At 39.0% G+C, this 17178-nt stretch overlaps 1 protein-coding gene and 1 pseudogene across 1 annotated transcript in view; one reads left to right on the top strand and one right to left on the bottom strand.

Moving 5' to 3' along the window:
* UBE2D2 (ubiquitin conjugating enzyme E2 D2) overlaps positions 1-17178 on the top strand; it is a 58365-nt gene that overhangs the window by 11271 nt on the left and 29916 nt on the right. The window lies entirely within an intron of this gene.
* On the bottom strand, positions 616-1299 carry LOC148110109 (large ribosomal subunit protein eL31 pseudogene; annotated as a pseudogene).

The following is a 17178-nucleotide window of genomic DNA, read 5'->3' as shown; positions in this document are numbered from 1 at the left end:
AGAGAGAGGATGTCAACTGGAATCCGCACTGAGTGTGGAGTCTGATGTGGGCTCAGTCCCACAACCCTAAGATCATGACCTGAGCTGAAATCAAGAATTGGATGCTAAACTGACTGAGCCACCCAGGCACCCTTCTTTTGGTTCCTAATTCTTTTCTTACAGTGAGAAACCTGGCTTCTGTTATTCTTTATATATTTACTCATTTGATCAATTTCCCAGTATATAATCAACCTCCCACTGCTGTAGTGCGCCTGCATAGATACCATTCTTGCTCTTCCTTCCCTGGGTATGCCGTTAATTGTCCTGACTTGGACATCCTGCACTGGATCATGCCCATCCCCTTGTAGATGTTCTCAGAATTATTAAAAAAAAAAAAAAAAAGGTAAAATAAAGGGCTTCTTATTTGGCATAAATATTTAGATAAAAACTATTTAAAGTAATAGTGCCAGTCATGTAGAACATTACTTAAAATAGATACAGGAAGTTCAACCCAGTAATTGTAACCACATAGCACTTTTTCTAGTTAGGGAATATGGCCCTTCCTTCCTTCCCTCCTTGCCTCATTCCCTTCTTCCTTTTTGCTTCAGTTTTATGCTTTTATTTGATAATCAGCCATTAGTTCTCATCCACATTAACTGTTCGTAGATTTTTGAAAGTGGTGACAAGTAACATAGGTAACTAGTGTATAGAGCTTGTTTGGCAAATCTTCATCCTGTTTTCTGGACAACTGCACACAGATACGGTGTGAAACATTCCTTATTCCTTTGGCACAGATAGCTTTGTTGAGCCTAGTATCAGTGTGCACATCTGGAGTTCGCATCTCCTTCATAGCAAGTTTCTGGATCTCCCTCCCTGCCCAAGGGGCTCGCTTTTTGAAACCCACTCCATTGACGCGCTTGTGAATATTGATGGTATATTCTTAGGTCTCTACCTGTTGGTGACAGAATGGCCCTTGTTGCCACCCTTCTTTACAGGAACCATTCTGCCAGGCCCTGATTGGAAAGGGAGAGCACAAGGTATTGTGGGGAATATGGCCTTTTCTACAGCTATTCTTGGAGTAAACCAAGGCCATAATTTTAATTTAGTGTTATTCTGAGATAATTTTGCTAACTCTAGTATCCTGTATAAATACACGAGTCTCTATTCTTAGAAATATTTGGAAACAACTGTAATTAAAGTTCTGAAACTTATCTTTTATTATGAAATACTTTATGCAAAAGTATAAAAGATTTTAGACGCTGATATGATCAACTCCTGTGTACTTACTATCCAATTTAACGTTCAGAAGAATTACCTCATTTAGCTCTAGTGTTAAAGCTTACTTAAAACTAGAATCTAGTGTTAAAGCAATAGCTTCTCTCTCCCTCTCTCTCTCTTTTTTTTTTTAGTATATTTTTTTATTGGGCACCTCGGTGGCTCAGTCGGTTAAGTGTCTGCCTTCAGCTCAGGTCATGATCTCAGGGTCCTGGGGTGGAGCCCTGCACTGGGCTCCCTGCTCATCGCGGAGTCTGCTTCTCTCTCTCTCTCTGCCCCTCCACCTGCTTGTGCTCACTCTCTCTCTCTCTCAAATAAATAAATAAAATCTTTAAAATATATATATGTATTTTATTAAGTAAGCTCTGCCCATCATGGGGCGTAAATTCACAACTCTGAGATCAAGAGTTACACACTCCATGGACTGAGACAGCCAGGTGCCCTGATAGCTTCTCCTTTTAATTTTTAAGCTTAACATCTTTGCATATTTAAAAATACTATTTATGTTTTGATAAGGGTGGTTATTGTAGGTGATGGAAATTGCTTGTGGAACCACCCTACTTCACTTATTGCATGAAGGCAATAATATATCATCACTCAGTTTAGTAATAGGCCAGTTTAGTAGTAGGCCAGATATTTGTATCTTTTTTTTTTTTTAAGATTTTATTTATCTGAGAGAGAGAGAGCGCGCACACACAGAGGGAGAGGGGGAGAGAGAAGCAGACTCCCGCTTGAGCAGGGAGCCCAATGCAGGGCTCCACCCCAGGACCCTGAGATCATGACCTGAGCCGAAGGCAGACGCTTAACCCACTGAGCCACCGAGGCGCCCCAGGTTATTTGTATCTTTAAGCATTGTGCTTCACTTTTGTTGACTAGAAATAGTAAAATCTGTTTTGTGAAATCATTGAGCTTACTAGCAGTGTATCATACATATTCGTGAGCACTTTCTAAAAGTGTGAATTCCCATGATATTTAGTATATCTATTTCAAGGGTGATTTGAAACCATTTTCCAAATGTTTAAAACACTGATTAAGTTGGTTTAAAACAATTCTAAAAAAGTAGAATTCTTTCTCGAAACAGAAATAGTTATACCCTTTATTTATCACTACAGGACAAATCTTGAATAAATAAAATATATTTAATGTACAGTGGCAATCCCAAAACATTGCTTATGCAGTAATTTATTTTTCAGTATGCATGTCTTATTTTAGTTCCTCTTTTGTTGAATCTACAACTTGTTGTGGAAGTGAAATTGAATGAGGTCACATGCAACATTAATATAAGGTTAAGAAAAATTGTTCAGACTTTGAGGAACAACTTGAAACTGTTTATTGGCATTTGGAAAGGAGTTATTAGTTTCTTAGCCTGAACTGTGGACATGACCTGACCTGTAATCTTAGAGTCTGGGGTGAGGCTACTACTGTGGCACTGTTTTTACTTTTATAGTCAGTATTTTCATTGTCTTTTAGCTTCCAGTATTGCTGTTAAGTCCAAAACTATTCTGATTCCTGATCCTATATATGTGGCCAGTTTCCTTTCTGGAAGCTTATAGGTTTTCTTTGTCCCACCTGTGGGGAAATTCCATGATAAAGTGGTTGTGTAGATCAATTTTCATTGGTTTTGCTGAAAACTCAGTTGGTATTTTTGAGATTTATAAGATTTATTTATGTATTTGAGGGTTGGGGCAGAGGGAGAAGAGACCATCCTAAGCAGATTCCACACTGAGTGGGGAGCCCCACGTGGGGCTGGATCTCACAACGCTGAGATCATGACCTGAGCTGAAAGCAGGAGTCGGACTCTTAACCCACTGCACCACCTAGGCGTCCCTCTAGTTTTTTAATTAAACTGTCACTGGATGTTGGACTTCCTGGAGTACTCTTCTGCTTCCCCTACACCCTTTCTACTTACATGGATTTGCCTGTTCTGGACATTTTGTATAAATGGAATCATACAAGGTGTGACCTTTTGTGTCTGGCTACATCCAGGTTACAGTTTATAGAAACTATATCCAAGTTACAGTATGTATCAGTACTTAATTCTTTTTTCTTTTTTTTTTTTAAAGACAGAGTGAATATGTGGGCCTGTGAGGGTGGGGGAAGGGAGGGGCAGAGGGAGAGGGATTGAAAGAGAATTTTGAGGAGGTTCCACACCCTGCCAGGAGCTGGATGCTGGCTGGCCTTGATCTCACAACCCTGAGATCCTGACTGGAGCTGGAATCAACTGAGCCACCCAGGCATCCCCTTAATTCCTTTTTATGACTGAATGATGTTCTTTTGTGTGTGTATACCACGTTTTCTTTTTTCCATTTATCAGCTGATGGGCATTTGGGTTGTTTCCTTTTTTTTTTTTTTTTTAACTGTTAAGAATACTGCTGTGAACAGTATTTTTCAGATGCTTTCAATTTTTGTCTGAACATATATTTTCCTTTTTTTTTTTTTTTTAAGATTTTATTTATTTGACAGAGAGAGAGAGAGAGACAGCCAGTGAGAGAGGGAACACAAGCAGGAGGAGTGGGAAAGGAAGAAGCAGGCTCCCAGCAGAGCAGGGAGCCCAATGCGGGGCTGGATCCCAGGACCCCGGGATCACACCCTGAGCCAAAGGCAGACGCTTAACGACTGAGCCACCCAGGTGCCCCGACTAGGCTGTTTTCTAAACAGGCTGTACTATTTTACATTCCCATCAGCATTGTATGAGAGTTCCAGTTTCTACATATCATCATCAACACTTGTTACTTTATTATTTTGATTATAGCTTTCCTAGGTAGGTGTCAGGTGATGTATCACTGTGGTTATGATTAGCATTTCTCTTAATTACTGAATGATTCTGAGTGTTTCTTCATGTGCTTATTGGCCATATATATATATCCTCTTTGGAGAAAAGTATATCCTTTGCACATTTTTAAATTGGACTGTCTTTATTGTTGAGCTATAAGGATTCTTTGTATATTCTCTATATTAAACTATTATCAGGTAATTGATTTATAAAATTTTTCTCCTGTTTTGTGGGTTGCCTTTTCACTTTCTTTCTTCATGGATATAAAGAAGTTCTAAATTTTGATGAAAGTCCAGTTTATCTAATTTTTTTTTTGTTGCTTGTGCTTAGTGTCATAGCTAAGAAGTTGTATCTGAGGATACAAAGATTTACATTTATGTTTCCTTTTAAAGAGTTTTAGAGTTTTAGCCCTTACATTTAAATCTTTGATCTATTTTTTCAATTTTTTTATTGTAAAATTCATATACATAAATCTTACCATCATAGCCTTTTTTTTTTTCTATAGAGGGAGGGGGGCAGGGAGAGGGAGAGAGAGAATCCCAAGCAGGCTCCATGCCCAGTGCAGAGCCCGACATGGGACTTGGTCTCACAACCCCACAGGGCTCGGTCTCACAACCCTGAGTTCATGACCTGAGCCAAAAGCAAGAGTTGGACGCTTAACCAACTGAGCCATCCAGGTGCCCATTAACCATTTTTTTTTTCAAAAAAAAAAAAAAAATTTTTTTTTTAAGATTTTATTTATTTATTTGACAGAGATAGAGACAGCCAGCGAGAGAGGGAACACAAGCAGGGGGAATGGGAGAGGAAGAAGCAGGCTCGCAGTAGAGGAGACTGATGTGGGGCTCGATCCCATAACGCTGGGATCACGCCCTGAGCCAAAGGCAGACGCTCAACCGCTGTGCCACCCAGGCGCCCCAAAAGATTTTTTATTTTTAAGTAATCTCTACACCCAGTGTGGGACTCAGACGACCCCAAGATCAAGAGTCATGTGCTCTTCCACTTAACCAGCCAGGTGCCCCATCCTCTTAGCCATTTTTTTTTTTAAGCAGTTTTTTTTTTTTTTTAAGATTTTATTTATTTATTTGACAGAGATAGAGACAGCCGGCGAGAGAGGGAACACAAGCAGGGGGAGTGGGAGAGGAAGAAGCAGGCTCATAGCGGAGGAGCCTGATGTGGGGCTCGATCCCATAATGCTGGGATCACGCCCTGAGCCGAAGGCAGACGCTTAACCACTGTGCCACCCAGGCGCCCCCACCTCTTAGCCATTCTTAAATAGACATTTCAGTGGTATTAAGTACATTCGTATTGTCACATAACCATTACCACTATCCAACTCCAGAACTCTTTTCACCTTTCAAAACTGAAACTATACCCATTAAACAATAACTCCCTATCTTCTTTCTCTCCAGCGTCTGGCAACCTTCCTTCCACTTTCTGTCTCTATTGTTTTTGACTAGGTTCCTCATATAATTGGAATCGTACAGTATTTACCTTTGTGTGACTCTCTTCTTTCAGTTTAGCACAGTATTCTTAAAGTTTCTCCATGTTGTCAGAATATCCTTCCTTAAGGCTAAATAATATTGCATGCCACATTTTACCTATCCATTCATCTGGTGATGGACACTTGGGTTGTTTACATGTTTCAGCTGTTCTGAGTAATGCTGTTATGAACATGGATGTACAAATATCTCTTCAAGACTCTGCTTTCGGTTATGTAGCGTTTATACCTAGAACTTGAATTGCTAGATCATATAGTAATTCTATTTTTAATTTTTGGAGAAACTGCCATACTGTTTTCCACTGTGACTGTACCATTTTACTCTCCCACCAATACAAGGGTTCTAATTCTGTACATCCAACCAACACTTGTTACTTTCTGTTTTTGTTTTTGGTTTGGGTTTTTTTGTTTTTTTGTTTGTTTGTTTTTCTAATAGCCTTCCTGATGGGTGTGAGATTGTGGTGTCTGGTCCATTTTTAGTTAACTTTACTATATGATGTGAAGTAGGGGTCTAGGTTCATCTTTTGCATGTGAATATCCATTTGTCATAGAACCGTTTGTTGAAAAGACTGTTCTTTCCCCCAGGTGAGTTGTTTTGACAACTGTAAAAAACCAGTTGGCCATAGATGTATGGGTTTATTTCTGAACTTTCTGTTCCATTGATATATATGTCTATTCTTTTGCCAGACTGTTCTTATGTCATACTGTGAATACTATGGCTTTGTATTGTTTTAAAATCCTTAAGTGTGAGTATTCTAAATTAATTATTTTCCAAAATTGTTTTGGTCTTTGGGTCCCCTGTATTACTACATGAATTTGATGATCACCTTGTCATTTCTGTTAAAAAAAAAAAAAGTGGGTGGCATTTGGAATGTTGATAGAGATTACATGGAATCTATAGATCAATTTGAGGGAGTATTTGGATTAGTCCTGTATTTTCTGTTTTCTGCCTTTGTCTTTTATCTACTTTGTAGAAGACTTTCTCATTCAATATGTTTGTTTTAAGAATTTTGCTCTTGGGGCGCCTGGGTGGCGTAGTCCTTAAGCGTCTGCCTTTGACTCAGGGCGTGATCCCGGCGTTATGGGATCGAGCCCCACATCAGGCTCCTCCGCTATGAGTCTGCTTCTTCCTCTCGCACTTCCCCTGCTTGTGTTCCCTCTCTCACTGGCTGTCTCCCTCTCTGTTAAATAAATAAATAAAATCTTAAAAAAAAAAAAAAAGAATTTTGCTCTTGTTTCATAAGCAGTAGCTTGTCTTACCTTTTAGGATATTCATGATAGTTTTCCTTTGCTTTTTTTCTATATATTGTTTTGTTGTTTATCTTTCATGTTGAAGATATATGATCAGATGGCTGATTTCTTCATTGTCATTTATACTTATTAGGATTGGAGTACTAAGAAATCTGATGAAAAGGTCTGAGCATGTAGGGGTGAGGTTTGGGAACTGTGGAGTTCAGTTTACGTTTTGCTGGCTGGGCTATTTCTCTGGGATGAACCGTTAATATCATTGAATTGTAAAGCTCTTTATCTTGTGCTGGTCACATTTTCCTGAGGATCTTGTAATCTCCTTTCTAAACGGTACAGGCCCGGCTTCCAGTTTTCTTAGAACCACTGGGAACAAAGTTTGTATGTAAATGTTCACTTAACCTTCCTGTTTTCTGTACACCATCCATCCCCTTGACTGTGCTTATAGGCTGTCATTCGTGAGGCGTTCTGTTTTATCCTTTTCAAAGAACAAACCTCTGGCCTGTGGCTTAAGAGGAGAGGCATTCACTGGAGGACTCCAGAATCAAGGAAGTGATCTAGACATCAGTTTTATTAGTTTTAAGTTTTAAAGTTTTATCTTAATTATTCTTAAGATTTTTTTTTAAAGATTTTATTTATTTATTCGACAGAGATAGAGACAGCCAGCGAGAGGGAACACAAGCAGGGGGAGCGGGAGAGGAAGAAGCAGGCTCATAGCGGAAGAGCCTGATGTGGGGCTCGATCCCACAATGCCGGGATCACGCCCTGAGCCGAAGGCAGACGCTTAACTGATGTGCCACCCAGGTGCCCCTATTCTTAAGATTTTTATCCATAAACAACATTAACTAGTTGTCAAATTTTACATAGATGTTATGAAAATATATGCCTTTTAAATAACATGTATTTTCAGTAAATACAAATGTACCAACAGTATATATTTTTTAAATTTATTCCGCTGTGATAGGCATTGTTTCTAAGTTTTTGCTGCTACAGACACTGAAGCATCAGCATCGCCATACCTGTCTCTTGGTGCACATAGGTGAAGGTTTCTTTTTATAGTCAGTAAAGTTGTTTGGTTATAGATTGTGAGCCTTTCCATTTTTGTAAGATATTGAAGAATTGTTTTCCAATGTTTTTAGATACCCAACTAACAAGATACAAGAGTTTCTAATTAACTTTCTTTTTTTTAAATTTACCATTATGAATATATAACACTATAGAAAAATGCACAAAATAATTGTCTAATAAATTTCCAAGCACCTCATCACCCATCATTTTACGTTATTTCTCAATTACCTCTTCCAGTCTCACTGGATTATTTTTAAGCCAATCCCAAATATCACATCATTATATCTGTAAATAATTCAGATGTATTACTAAAAGATAAGTCAGTGGTTTTCACCTCTGGGCAGTTTTGCCCACTAAGTGACATTTGGCATTGTTTGTAGACATTTTTGGTTGTCATAACTGGGAGGCTACCAGCATCTAGTAGGTAGAAGCTGAGTGGCTAAACATTCTACAATGCATAGGACAGCTTCCAGCAACAAAGAATTACCCAGCTGAAAATGTCAGTATTGCCCAGATTGAAAAACCCTGAAATAAGAACTCTTTTAAAATCATGTGCATGATGTAGTTATCACATCTCTCTCTCTGTCTTTTTTTTTAAGATTTTATTTTAAGTAATCTCTACCCTCACGGTGGGGCTCATTCACAATCTTGAGATCAAGAGTCGCACGTTCCACCAACTGAGCCAACCAGGAGCCCCTACAGTTATCACATCCAAAATATGAACAGTTGGGACGCATGGGTGGCTCAGTCAGTTAAGCATCTGCCTTCAGCTCAGGTCATGATCCCAGGGTCCTGGGATCGAGTGCCACATCTGGCTCCTTTCTCAGTGGGGAGCCTGCTTCTCCCTCTGCCTACCGCTCCCCCTACTTGTGCACGCTCTCTCTCTCTCTCTGACAAAGTTTAAAAAGGTTTAAAAAAGTAAAATAAAATATGGACAATAATTTCATGATATCAAATATCCAGTTTAAAAATTTTTCTTTTTCAAATGAGGTGTTTTTTGTTTTGTTTTGTTTTTAAAGATTTTATTTATTTGAGAGAGGGACAGAAAGAGCCATGAGCACAGGGAGGACAGATGGAGAGGGCAAGGGACAAGCAGACGCCCCACCGAGTGGGGAGCCTGATGCAGGGCTCAATTCCAGGACCCTGAGATTATGACCTGAGCTGAAGTCAGATGCTTAACCAACTGAGCCACGCAGACACCCTCAAATGAGGTTTTCAGTCTTTTTTACACTTGATTTTTTTGAATTAATTATATAAAGAAAGTCAACTAATTGCATTTGGTTGATGTCTTTTAAGTCTTTGTTAATATATAGGTATCCCCTCTTTCTTCTTACACTTATTTGTTGAATAAAACAGATCCCTTGTTTTGTATACTGCCCCGTCGTCTCTAGATTTTGCTGATTGTATCCTCCTCTGCCTAAACAGATCTGCCGACAGGCCTGTTTTTAGCTCTACTTCCAGGAGTTGCTTGTACCATCAACTTCTGAGCCTCTGTAAATTTGGTTTTTCCCATAAATTAGAATTAACCTTCTTGGGACTGCTAAGTCACTAACATTCATCGCTCTTGCCTTCTACTTTCCCAAAATTTTGTTGCTGTTGCCTCTTCTCCCATTTTTTGTACTAGTGTGTTTAAGCCTTTAAAAAAAAAAAAAAAGTGTTGACTCCTTAACTATAGAAAAGAAATAGATGGTGACCAGAGGGGAGGTCAGGGAATGGTTGAAATAGTGAAGGGGATTAAGAGTACACTTAACCTTGATGAGCACTGACTAATATATGGAATTGTTGAATCTTTATATTATACACCTGAAACAAATATAACACTGTATGGTAACTATGCTGAAATGAAAAATTTTTAAAAACTCTGTTGAATGTTATTTTAATAGGATTTTGGAGAGAGTAAAAGTTACATGTTCAATCTGTCATTTTGCCTAAAAGTTTGAGATACTTTCAGTGGTTCTTACTATATATCTTTCTAAACACATGCTGTATTGTTAGACCAAAATCTATATTTCTAGGAATTGTAACTTAAAGAAACAGGTACTTCAAAAGTCACAAAGTACAGAACCCCTGTAGATCTAATTATTTTTATTTAGCAGATGAAAGTATTGGACATTTGCAGTATTCTAAAAATATTTTATGATTTTCTTCTAGATCAATATATAACATTTAAAAATAGCTGTCTTCTATATTTAGCTAAGATGACTAGCCTATTATTTACCTCATTTGAGGTTTTAGATGAATATTTATATCTACCAAGAATATTGTTTGGTGTTGTAAAGGACCCTGGACAATATATTAGGATGTCAAATCTGGAGGGAAGTGTATCACTTGAAATAAACTACTTTTATCATAACTTCTTACCCTTCACAATATTTTAAAATATTAAAAAATTTTCTTCTCAGCCAGTAGCTTTTGGTAACGAGGCAGTTGTGGGGTTTTGGGCTTTTTTTTTTTTTTATTGTTTTGTTTTAGTACTTAGCAGAATTAGAAATGTGTGATTGTTTTGGGACGCCTGGGTGGCTCAGTCAGTTAAGCAGCTGCCTTCGGCTCAGATCATGATCCTAGGGTCCTGGGATCAAGTCCTGTATCAGTCTCCTTGCTCAGTGGGGAGCCTGCTTCTCCCTCTGCCTCCCGCTCCCCCTGCCTGCTGCTCCCCCTGCTTGTGCATGCTCTCTCTTTCTTTCTGACAAATAAATAAATTAAATCTTGAAAGAAAGAAAGAAGAAAAAGAAAGGAAGGAAGAAAGGAAGAAAAAGAAATTTGTGATTGTTTTTGAGCCACCCAGGTGCCCCAATGAGGGAGTTTTTAAAAGTTAGATTATTTGTGTCCTTCTCTGTATCCCCTCCCTTATCCCCCTCACCCCCACCATCTTCCTGCTTTCCTAATCTCAGGTTCTGACACCTTCACCCCACCTCAGTTGAAGCCAGATAGCAAGGAGGAATCAATCTTCTCTTTGTCCTTTATCCTCATTCCTTGCTCACTTGCTGTTTATGCTCATATCTATTTTCTTACCTTCCTCTACTTTGCTCTTCCTGTAAAAGGTAAGCTACCTTTCTCAAGCTCCCTTGCCAACCATCTCCTAGTCAGGCTTGGCCAGTGGGGATAACGGGGCCAGGGGAGGGCATGTCTTCCCTCTTGTTGCTTGAGATGACTGCATCTCTTTCATGGTCCAGCTCCCTCTAGGCAGCCACAGCTCCTGGACTCTGGTGATCCGACCTGCGTCTCTGGTTCCTCCAGTCTCAAGGATAGTAGCCCTGCTCTTCCCAGTCTTAGGGTTTCCAGCTGTTTCCTATTAGCCCTTTCATTTTTCTTACACCTTCAAAAAAATTCCCCATGTTAAGTTTTGTCTGTGAAACTCACTGGCATGGGTTCTGCTTTCCTGATTAGATGCTGACCAGTGGAGTCCTCTATATCCAGTTAGTGACTGCGCCTTGCCAATTTTTGTCTCTGTTTCTCTTCATCCCTTTCTCAGTGCCCTAATTCAAGCCATCATCTCTCACCTGGACTAATCTAATGGCCCCATTTCTAGTCTCTTGATTTTCAGTCTAATTCCCTGTAAAGACCTTTTCTACATGCTGCAAGCTTTCTAAAACACAATCACCTTACTGTGACCTTGTTACTAACCTTAAAAAATCCCTACAGTGGCTTCTTACTGCATGCAAGAGCTATGAGCTCCTTGGCATGATGGACAAAGCTTTTCATAACCTCTTTACCCCTGCCAACTACATCTCTGGCTTTTCAGTCTTCTGGTAGCACCAAATTACTTATAACATTGGGTCACACACATTCACACATACGTATGCACACAGCTCCTCACAACCATCCTGCTTTTCCACCTCTCTGATGTTTCTCATATTGTTTCCTTCCTACCTATCCGGCTAACTAACTCTACTTCAAAACTCTGCTCAAACATGTCTCTTCTAGAAAATTTCTGTGATGATCCATCCTGGGCTTCCTCTGAGCTTGAGTAGCATCTCGTGAATACTTTTATAAGTGCAGTTACCATATTTTACTAACATACCCTGCTTATGCATCTCTTTTATGCACATGGAGTGCCTCAAGGGCCTTGACCATGCCTTCCTCATTCATCAGAGTCCTATTCTCTTTAGAGACTATATAGGGGTATTTATCAGTTAGCTTTGCTGTGTAATAAGTGTTTCCAAAGCTTAGTGCCTTAAAACAGCGACTTATACTATTTCTCAGGATTCTTTGGATTGATCAGGCAGTTTTGCCTCATGTATTGTCAGCCAGGGTCATTTCTGTGGTTATATTCAGCTGTCATCAAAGTTAAAAGGTTCAAGAAGACCTCCCCCACATGTCTGGAAACTTGATGCTCACTGTTAGCTGACATGTGCATTCCCAGCCCTCAAAGGGTCTTTCTAGCAAGATGGCCTGGACTTCCTATGTGATGGCTCAGAGCAAAAGAAGAAAAGCTGTCAAGCCTCTTAAACACTAAACTTAAAACTGACACAGTGTCGTAAATTGCTCTACTTTTTTGGTCAACCAGGATGCACAGCCAGCCTGGATTCTAGGGGAAGGGAAATAGACGATTTTTTTTTTTTAAGATTTTATTTATTTATTTGACAGAGAGAGACAGCCAGCGAGGGAGGGAACACAAGCAGGGGGAGTGGGAGAGGAAGAAGCAGGCTTCCAGTGGAGGAGCCTTATGCGGGGCTCGATCCCAGGGATCCAGGATCACGCCCTGAGCCAAAGGCAGACGCTTAATGACTGCGCCACTTAGGCGCCCCGATTTTTTTGTTGTTGTTGTTAAGAGGAGGGCAAAGGGAGAGAGAGAATCTCCAGCAGACTTTCCACTGAGCAACACAGGGCTGGATCTCACAACCCTGAGATCATGACCTGAGCTGAAATCAGGAGCCAGTCACTTAACCGAATGAGCTACCCAGGTGCCCCTAGATGATTTGTTGATAAGAGGAATAGTATATTCTTATAGGGATGGAGAGATTGTTGATAGCCATCTTTGGAGATTATTTACTGCAGGGGAAATTATAGTAAATGTTTATCTTAATAATGTATTTACTTCTTGGATAAGGTCATCATTACAAATTTAATTTAGTAGAATTTTTTTTGATTCATTAAAAACAATTCTAACGGTTGAGTAATATTAAATTAGCATTTTCCCAAATGTTAATTCAAAAAAGTTCTTCTGAAGATGTATTTAGCCAATCAGTAGTATGAGGAAGGAAGAGAGGAGGAATAGATGGGAAGGGAAAGGCTTGTTGTAGTGAAACCTAAAAAATATGATTGTTTTGAGGAAAAAGCCATTTATTTGGGGCCTTTTTTTTTCCTGTCAGAATGACTTCCTAAATTGCTTTTTTTTCTTTTTTTCTCAGCTTTATTGAGATGTAATTGACATTAACATTGTATAAGTTTAAGGTATACAGTGTTGATTTGATACACTTACATATTGCAAAATAATTACCACCATAGTGTTGGCTAACCACCTCCACATGTCATATAATTACCATTTCTTTTTTGTGGTAAGAACATTTAAGGTATACTCTCTTAGGAAGTTTTAAGTATATAATACAGTATTACTAACTATAACCGCCTTGCTGTACATTAGATCCTCAGATCTTGTTCATCTTATAACTGGAAGTACTCTAACCAACATCTACCCATTTCTTCCTTCCTCTCCCTCCCCCAAGTTGTTTTGTGTAACCTAGTGCTGGGAGACCTAAGAAAAGGAATTAAAAAGACAAAAGGTAACTAGCGTGAAGTTCTAAAAAACTATGTATGTTTTGGAATTAAACTATTTCTTGTAGCATTAAAATGTAATTACTGGGTTCTTTTCTGTTTTTTACCTTGTATTCTTTAAGTTTTTTTATGTAAGACTTTAAAAGCCTAAGGATCAAGGAGGTGGCTCTCTTCATGGTTGCCTGCCTGTTTGGAAATTGTTGGATAAAATTTGAGTTACAGGGAGAGGGAATTTCATACTACCAGACTTGTTCCTACCGAAACTCTCACGTAACTCATGGTCCTGATAACATATGTGTATTAAGAAACTTGAGGCTGCACCTGAAACTAATATTATACTGTATGTTAACAGTTTTTTTTTTTAAGATTGATTTATTTATTTAAGAGAGAGAGCAAGAGAGAGAGTGCGCGCATGTGGGAGGAGGGGGAGAGGGAGAGAAAGACCCTCCAGCAGACTCCCAGCTGAACACAGAGCCCATCGCAGGGCTTGATTTAACGACCCTGAGATTATAACCCGAGCTGGAGTCAAGAGTCTGAGGCCCAACTGACTGAGCCACCCAGGTGCCCCAACTAACTAGAATTTAAATAAAAACTTAAAAAACAGAAAGAAACTTGAGGCTGACTAGCTGTCCTTTTTTTTTTTTACTTGATTCATAATGTTTTCATACTTTTCCTGTTGTCATACCAAAGAACTGCTACTCTGCTTGCTGCCTCCTCTTTGTTAATCTCAAAAATGCTCTCAGAATCCTCAAGTAGCACTGCTGTAATGATTATATGGGTTAAATATTCCCTGCAGGTTAATTGGTCAGATCTGCCATGTTAGAACTGCCTATGAGAGTTAAGCTTTGTTCTTAATATCAGGAAGTATAAAATGTTCTTAAAACAGGTAATACGGGTGCCTGGGTGGCTTAGTCGGTTAAGCGACTGCCTTTGGCTCAGGTCATGATCCTGAGGTCCTGGAATCAAGTTCCAAGTCAGGCTCCCTGGTCATTGGGGAGTCTGCTTCTCCTTCTCCTGCCCTTCCCCCCTGCTCGTGCACTCACGTTCTCTCTCTCTCAAATAAATAAAATCTTGAAAGAAATAAAAAATAAAACATAAAATAGGTAATACTTATTGGTCCCAAACCTTTCCCCAGCCTTAGTTAGGCTTAAATTTTGTCTGGCCTTTTCCCAACTCTTGCTACTGATGAAGTGGAAATTCTTTTAGAGTGTAAATTTCATCATAGGAAAACAGAAACTGTTCATTTTTCTGTAATATCTTCCCCCAAGACACTAATAAACGCTTCTATTACTGTGTAGAAGATACTTGATTAGATGGCATCTCAAGTGATTTCAATGTGGACAAAGAGCTCCTATCTCTAAGCTTACATAAAATGTAATTTTGAAAAGACATTTCTTCAGATGTACCTATTCACATTTTTGTTAATACTGTCCAGTGTCTAGTTGTGAAGGTTGGACTATTCCATAGAGACGCAAAAATCTTTTTCTGTCAGTAGGTATTTTGAATAACTGTTCTAAAATATAATTCCAGCCTCGAGACTTGGTTTGGGCTTTTTTTTTTTTTTTTTAATGAATTTTATTTTCTGTGCCTTGATCATTACGTGAGAGAGCTTTGCAAATATTTAGCTAGTCTTCTGGCATAGTAAAATTTAATAGCTCAGTTGACTTTGATCACCTATTTTATATCAGAGATTGTCAGTCTATAGGAAGACTAATTAAACTGGATGAATTCACCATTTTGAACTCCCTGGGTTAGTGTTGGAGAACTTGTGAAATGGAAACTGTGCTTTGAGATTAAAGAGTAAAGTCTGTGAGAAGTATTACTTTTAAATTTCAAGGATTTGGGGCACCTGGGTGCCTCAGTTGGTTAAGCCTCTGCTTTTGGCTCATGTCATGATCCCAGAGCCCTGGGATTGAGCCCTGCATCCAACTCCCTGCTAAGTAGGGAGTCTGCTTCTCCCTCTCCCTCTGCCCCTTCTCCCTGCTCGTGCTCTCTCTCACTCTCAAATAAGTAAATGAAATCTTTAAAAATAAATAAATTTCAAGGATTTACAGTTTCAGGTTAACAGTTTTTATATATTTCAGAACATCAGAGAACCAAAACTTAATCATATGCTACTTACTAGAAATAGTACCTGTGTGTTTTTTAGAGGGTAGAGCGTAGTTCTACAGAGTATAATGGGGCATAAGATGTCATTTTTACCTGTTTTTGAGGTCCCCATTGTCCTGTCGCTGGAAGTAGCACAGAACTACTCCAAGATAATTATATTAATATCAATTCATTTCCCTATTTTTTGTAGCGTGGGACTATGGTACATGATTGTTGTTATGGAAAAGCATGGTGGTGACCTTTGACAAAATAAGTTCTTATAGTTATACAAAATAAGTTTGTAGTTTGCTACGAAGTTGTCAATTGAGGTGGAATCAGCTAGTGGGGTGTACAAGATTCTGTTTACCTGAATGCTAGGAAGGGAGCTTTTCCTAACATTTCAGTATTTTCTTTGGAGCTTAGTGAGCAGTGGAATCTTTTGGCTTAGATGCTCCACTGTCTGTTAGCTCATGAACTCTTCCCATCTACCTGGCTGTGTGCCACCCTCATTTTGGACATAGAGTACTGAAGAGAATTGACCACTACTTTAGTAACTGAAAGGAGAGAGGATTTCAAACCCTGCTGGGTATCCTGTATACAGTCTGACGTGCCCCAACAAGCTAGCTACCACTGCTCCTCAGCTCCAGGAGTTGTTAACAAGGAGTAGCTGTTCACCTCTTTCGCTTTTGGTACCATGTGTGCCTCAATATTTTTGTCCCCCTACCTATATTACCTAAGTAGTCTTCTAGAAAAGTTGTGCTTTCCCTATCCTAACTCTGTCATTTACTAAGTCATTTTCTTCTTTGGCCCTGATTGCCAAAATTCTAAACTTGTACTTTGTTAGGTATAGGATCCCATGACTGCAGTATCAGAGAATATTATTTCTTATCCAAGTACTTTACTCCATTGAATCTAAGATGCCATCAATTGAAAGATGTGTCATTATTGTGTATATACTACTAAGAAAGAAAACATACTGCCAATTAAGCTGACATGCCATTGATTGTGTAATATGCAGTTTGATTTCAGATATATATATTTTTAAGTATCTTACAGAGAAAGATTGTGTTGTCTTTCTCCAGGTACTTATAGTTATATTGTGTAATTGTAACTGTTCTTCAGCAGACACTTAGTGGGCGCTTCCCATGGACCAGGTATTGTGCAGAAAGCTGGAGGTCAAGTCCTTATTTTTCATTTGATGTCGAGAGACATTAAGTAATCACACAGATAAAAATGAAGTAGCATGAGTTGTTAAAGCAGCTTGCACTTCTCCATGATAGTATTTAACAAGAAATTGAATGGACATGGAGGGTTTCCTAGAAGCACTTCTCCAAAGGCAACATTTGAGTGAAGCCTAAAGGTGCATGAGGGTGGGGGATACAGAGTGTGGAGTATTCCAGACATACTGTTCCTAGGATCTTGGAGTGATTGAATTTTTTTTTTCAAGTTTTGAAATGAGTAAATGGTAGTTCATAGAGGTAAAACATAGTCTAGGAAAAGTTCTTGATCTTCAATAATGAACAAAGAATATTGTCTT

This window comes from Ursus americanus, chromosome 5, assembly GCF_024610735.1.
Source record: "Ursus americanus isolate L20-20 chromosome 5, mUrsAme1.1.p, whole genome shotgun sequence".
NCBI lineage: Eukaryota > Metazoa > Chordata > Mammalia > Carnivora > Ursidae > Ursus > Ursus americanus.
This window is presented reverse-complemented; position numbering and strand designations above follow the sequence as displayed.